This window comes from Lithobates pipiens, unplaced genomic scaffold (assembly GCF_037356315.1).
Source record: "Lithobates pipiens isolate NorthernLeopardFrog02 unplaced genomic scaffold, aLitPip1_a1.2 Scaffold_22, whole genome shotgun sequence".
Classification (NCBI taxonomy): Eukaryota; Metazoa; Chordata; class Amphibia; order Anura; family Ranidae; genus Lithobates; species Lithobates pipiens.
This window is the reverse complement of record NW_027507784.1, coordinates 217,257,229-217,263,105: the sequence shown is the minus strand read 5'-3', so window position 1 is coordinate 217,263,105 and position 5,877 is coordinate 217,257,229. Positions and strand designations below refer to the sequence as shown.

General features: G+C 44.1%; 1 pseudogene; it reads left to right on the top strand.

Moving 5' to 3' along the window:
* The first annotated feature begins 413 nt into the window (after positions 1-413).
* LOC143925874 (5S ribosomal RNA) lies at positions 414-534 on the top strand (annotated as a pseudogene).
* The last annotated feature ends 5,343 nt before the right edge of the window (positions 535-5,877 follow it).

Here is a 5,877-nt window from a genome sequence, read left to right as displayed (position 1 = left end):
AAAGAATCGGTTCCTTTAAAGGAACTGATTCGGTGTATCAAAACAAAGAAGAATCCTTCTATTTTTCTTTGCATGTGTTTATTAGGAAAGATGGTGGCTTCGTCAAGGCCGTTGCTTATGCGCAGTTCCATTCGAGACTGCTGCAAAACAGTAATCCTGTCAACTTGGAACAAGAAGATCCAAACTCTGGACTTCCCGTTATGTTTATCTGCCAAGTGCGTTAGAGCCTCAATTGATGGTCGATATCCAAAAATCTTCTAAAAGGAGGATCCTTTCTACCAGTTACCTGGAAAGTAGTAACAGATGCCAGCCCTTTGGGCTGGGGAGCAGTCCTGGAAAAAGTGTCTGTCCAAGGGAAATGGTCCAGATCAGAGATGATCTTGCACACATGACTATTGTCCTGTCAGGATCCAGCCTACGGCTCCCCATCACCCTGAAAGCACCCGATCTCGTCTGATCTCAGAGGCGAAGCAGGGTCGGGCCTGGTTAGTACCTTGATAGAGGACCACCAGGGAATACCAGGTGCTGTAGGCTCAATCCGACAATGCCACAGCTTTGGCTTATCTCAATCACCAAGGGGGCACGAGATGTCATGCGGCCCAGAAACAGGTGAATTATTTCTGTCTTGGGTAGAAAGCCACATTCCATAATTCCAAGAATGGAGAATTGGCAGGCGGACTACTTGAGTGCTATTGTTTCTGGGAGAATGGTTCCTTCTCCCCGACATCATTCTGTCAATATGCCAAGGGGAGTTCCGGACATGGGTCTATTGGGGTCCGGGTTCAACAACAAGATTGACAACTCTGTGTCAAAGACAAGAGAACCAATGGCATGCGAAACAGATGTCTTGTTGTTCCATGGGATCAGTTTTCACTGATCTATGCTTTCCCTCCTGTTCCGCTTTCCGCGCCGCCTTCGCGGGAGCAAGCCAGGAGGGAAGGAGGTGATTCTTGTGGCCCAGGAGATCTTGGTTTGCCATGATCAGAAAGATGGTTGTAGGGGACCCTTGGTCCCTACCACTGTGGCCAGACCTTCTTTCGCAAGGTCCGGTATTCCATACTTCCTTACAAACGCTAAATTTAACGGTTTGAATATTGAGACCCACATTCTAAAATAAGACCCTGGGCTGCCAGCTTCAGTCATTTCTACTTTGGTTATGCTAGGAAGCCGACCTCCAGTGTCATATACTAATGAATCTGGAAGGCATATGTCTCCTGATATGAATCCAGGGGTTGGCACCCTAGGAAATATGTCATAGGTAGGATCCTTCAATTCCTACAGATGGGATTAGAAATCAAGCTGGCCCTGAGTACTTTCAAAGGCCAGGTATCGGCCTTATCTGTTTTTTCAACAACCACTTGCTTCTCACTCTCTGGTTCATAACTTATTCAGGGGGAAACGTGGATTAATCCTCCAGTTAGGTCACCCCTGAATCCTTGGGACTTAAGATTAGTCCTGTCGGCTTTACAAAAAGTCTTTTTGAGCCAATACAGGATTTTTTCCCTTGGTCCTCTTGATGGGGGAACATATTTTTCCTGGTTACCATATCTTCTGCAAGAAGAGTATCAGGGTTGGCTGCTCTTTGTAAAGAGTCATATTGGATTATTCTTAAGGATAAGGTTGGATTGCGGCCTCATCCTAATTTCCTTCCGAAGGTTTTTTTTTTTTTTTTTTTTATATTAAACCAGGATAGCTTTATTTTAATTTTTTTTCAGAACTTCATTCTCTGAACGAAAGTTCACCACATTCTCTTGATGTGGTGAGAGTGGTCAAGGTGTGAAGGTGACTGCTTGGATGTTTTTTTGTTTGTGTTGCCTGACGGTCTTAAAAGAGGAACAGGCACCATCGGAATCTACGATTTCTAGGTGGATTTGTCAAGTGATTGTTCAACATTTGAAGTAGTACTTTCAGACGTTACTCCTCCCAAGTATGGCGATATGACATGTGTAGGACTTTTACACAGCCTGGTCACATAGAGAGGCCAAACATTGAAGTAGTACCTTCAAGCGTTCTAGGAGCATAAATGACAGCTCATTTCATTCCTACCCATCACACTTTTGAAGGTCCTGGAGCACCAGGACAGTGCAATTACCCACAAAATGACCCCATTTTGGAAAGCAAACACCCCAACGTATATTCTGAGGCATGGGCTGTAAATAGGTACTTGGGTACTCTGATGGGCTTCAGATAGGTACTCTGATGGCCTGGTGACAGGTATTTAGGTACTCTGATGGACTGGAACAGGTACTCGGACCAAGGACCAAATCACGATGGTCTGATCTCAAACAAACATAGTAAGCAAGACCAGATGGAGTCCATACATAAGATCATCGAAAAAAGTAAGCAAGATTTGTATCTAACCAATATGGATGTGTGTAAATTAGCTGTCTGTATATGTGCTTTCTCCAAGTAGCTTGAGAGAATATATATTATAATCTTTGTCTGAATTGTTATTTTAAAGACAAAGTAAAATAGAAGGCAGATATGAACATTCTTATTTCATTCTGTTTTTGGACATTTCTTCATTTTTGGGCCTAGTTTGTTCTTTCAACAGGGAGGCACCAAAGAAAGAGGCAACAACCAAGCCACCAGAAGGGGCAAAGGGAGGATTACCTCACTCGGGCCCCAACAAGGGAGGCAACAAGATCATCTTCCCACCAAAAATGTAAGTGACAACTTCAAAACACACTCATTGTCAGAAACCATGAAATCAGACCAAGACAGAAGTACAGTTAAATCGCACTAGAGTTCAGGAACCGGAGTGGATAGTTAGGCAATCCAAATGTCAGGGAGCTGGAGATGAGCGTAGTAAAACAGCAAGCAGGATCTGGAGTCAGAAGGGATGTCAGCCAAGCAACTCTTAAGAGTAATGAAGGAGAGCGTCTCTGCGATGTTGGCAAAGGCAGACATCCTCTGGTCTGGGTGGTTTAAGTAGGCAGGACTGACAAGCAGTATATCATGAACATCTGAGTACCGGTGGAGAGATATGGAGAGATAGGAGCTGGCAATTAGCCAACATCTGAGCGGCCAGCTCAGAGAAGGAAGGGCTGAGCCCAGCCCGACACTCATTTAGCCACTGACAGGGGTGATTCTAGGTGGGCCAAAGGCCATGGGCTTAAGGCAACAGTGGTAGAGAACACTTTTTGGTTGCTGCCTGGCTCATCAGTGCCCCTTAATGCAGCCTTGCCAGTGTAGACCTGGCTAGAGGAGAGGCCCCGGGGGTCACAGTCACACACTGCTAGAATGATCATATATTCCCTATCCCATAGGAGATAAGAGGGGTGGGGGGCAACTCCAGGACTTTCAATGTTGTCACTTGTCCAGTGTTTGCCCTCTGTAAAATGACATCACCTTCCCTTTTTTCTATGCATTTTTCACTGTTAAAAAAAAAAAAAAAAAAAAAAAAAACCACAGTGCAGCATGGTCGAGTCCACTAGTCAGGAGCAAACATTGTCATCAGACCAAGTGCAAGGTTGGTCAACTAATGTAGCAAAATGGATGCTAGAAACAGATGAGACCAGGGGTGGCTTAATGAATGGTGTATTGTTTAGTTTTAGAGGAAAGTGAGTGAATGTGGATTTGGAGGCATGGGATCTGACTCATGGACCCAGCACAGACCTGTCTGTTGTGGATGTCAAATCCCCTTACACAAGTCGCACTTTGGGCCAAAGCGACCCCGAAGAGGAATAAAGTATTCGGAAGCCTCTTGTTTGCGCAAGTAAGTATTCTTGGAATCTGGCTTCAAATGTGTCTACATGTAAAGTGTTTAGCTCAACAAACAAAATGCCTACTCCACACATTAGCAAAGTATGTAGTGCCTTAACATTAGCATGGAGAAGAGGTGCAAGGAGCTGTCATTTTTACTAGGTATCAAAGTTTTGGAGACCCGGGCACCAGGGCCAAGATTACTGAGTAGTTGCAGTGTGTACATTCCTAGTAGTCTTGGTGTCTGAAGGGCAAGCAACAATAGACTGGGTAGGTATTTCCTGAATTTGCCTAGTAACTTAATCATAACTCCCTATGTAGGGCCTCAGCCACTTGACCATCGTTCCCTTAATCCTTTGTCTTATTAGGTCATGATCTTCCAAGATGCACAATTGGCCGAATGAGTGCAGATATGGTGCATTGTTTGAAGGATCTGGAGCAAATAAAGGAGGCTGCCACTGCTTTACAGTGAAGAATCAGAGATTTTGTAGACATGCTTTCCAAATTCGAATTTCCTCTTGCGTGTTGGAAAGTTTCTTGTTCCACTTGTTGGCTCCTGTTTGCACTTGGAATAATTTCCATGTTTTTCTGACTATTAACCACTTAAGGACTGCCTCATGCCGATATACGTTGGCAGAATGGCACGGCTGGGCACAATCAGGTACCGTTACATGATTCTTTAAGTGCCCAGCCCTGGGTCGGGAGCGCGCCGCTGGCGGCGTGCCCCCGACCCGGTCCTGAGCTCCGTGGCCATGGGACCAGCGGCCCCAATCGCTGCTGGTGTCCCGCGATCTGGTCACAAAGCTGAAGAACGAGGAGAGGTCTGTGTAAACAAACCTCTCCCCGTGCTTCCCTGTGTGGCTGTCACCGATCATTTGTTCCCTTTATATAGGGGAGGACGATCAGTGACGTCACAAGCCAGGCCACACCCCCTACAATAAAAAAAAAAAACACATCACATCATAACCCCTACACTGCCCCCTAGTGGTTAACTCCTTCACTCCCAGTGTACACAGGAATGTCTGATGTGTCCTCCATAATGTCGCAGTCACAATAAATATCGCTGATCGCCATTACTAGTAAAAAAAGAAATAAAAATTAATAAGAATGCTATAAAACTATTTTGTAAACGCTATAAATTTTGTGCAAACCAATCAATAATCACCAATTGCATCTGCCTAAACTGAGGAAAATGTTTTTTTTTTTTTTATATATATGAGGATATTTATTATAGGAAAAAATAAGAAATATTGCATTATTTTCAAAATTATCGCTCCATTTTTGTTTGTAGCGCAAAAAATATAAACCGCAGAGGTCATCAAATACCACCAAAAGAAAGCTCTATTTGTGCGGAAAAAAGGACACCTTCCTCTGAGCATCCTTTTTTTGTTTGGGAGCCACGTCGCACGACCGCGCACTTGTCAGTTAAAGCGACGCAGTGCCGAATCGCAAAAAGTGGCCTGGTCCTTTGGCTGCAAATTGGTCCTTAAGTGGTTAAATGAGAATGTATAGTGTCCGAATATTGTTTCTTCACTCCTCTAGGTGCACCACCAGGTTTTCTGTATTTTCCCTCAGTCTACAAACAACTGTGTGAATTACTAACATTGAAAATTACATCACCTGTGCCAAATTCTACAAGTGTAGAAAATCTGACCTGGGTTTGCATCTTGAGGATGAGAGTTGGGAAACACTGCCCCAACTATTGTGAAATAGCTTTAATATTCTTCAAAACACAGAAAAACTAACATTTAAAAGGTGCTCCCAAATTGAGCATTAACATTCTTATTTTCCTCATGATCCTTTGCCTAAAATGTGTGTATTTCCATACATCTAGTTTGCCAAAATCCACAAAACACAGTGTCAACATGTGCTACTTACCATCACTGGGTATCAACGGATGCGTTTTGGCAGTGCAACCTCGTAACTAAAGAAGCTCAGAGGAAGGTGTTGCACCCCTGAAACACATCCATTGATACCCCATGATGGGAGCTAGCACACGTTGACACACTGTGGGTTTACACACATTTGCGGCATGGGATCATAAGGGTAATTTAACTGTTATGCCTCTATGTGTAGGTGGCTTCAAATTTGGGGTTTTAAAGGGGCGAGATCACCCAATATGAGGAAGGCAACATCCACACAATCTTGGGATACTAATGCCTCATTTGGCCT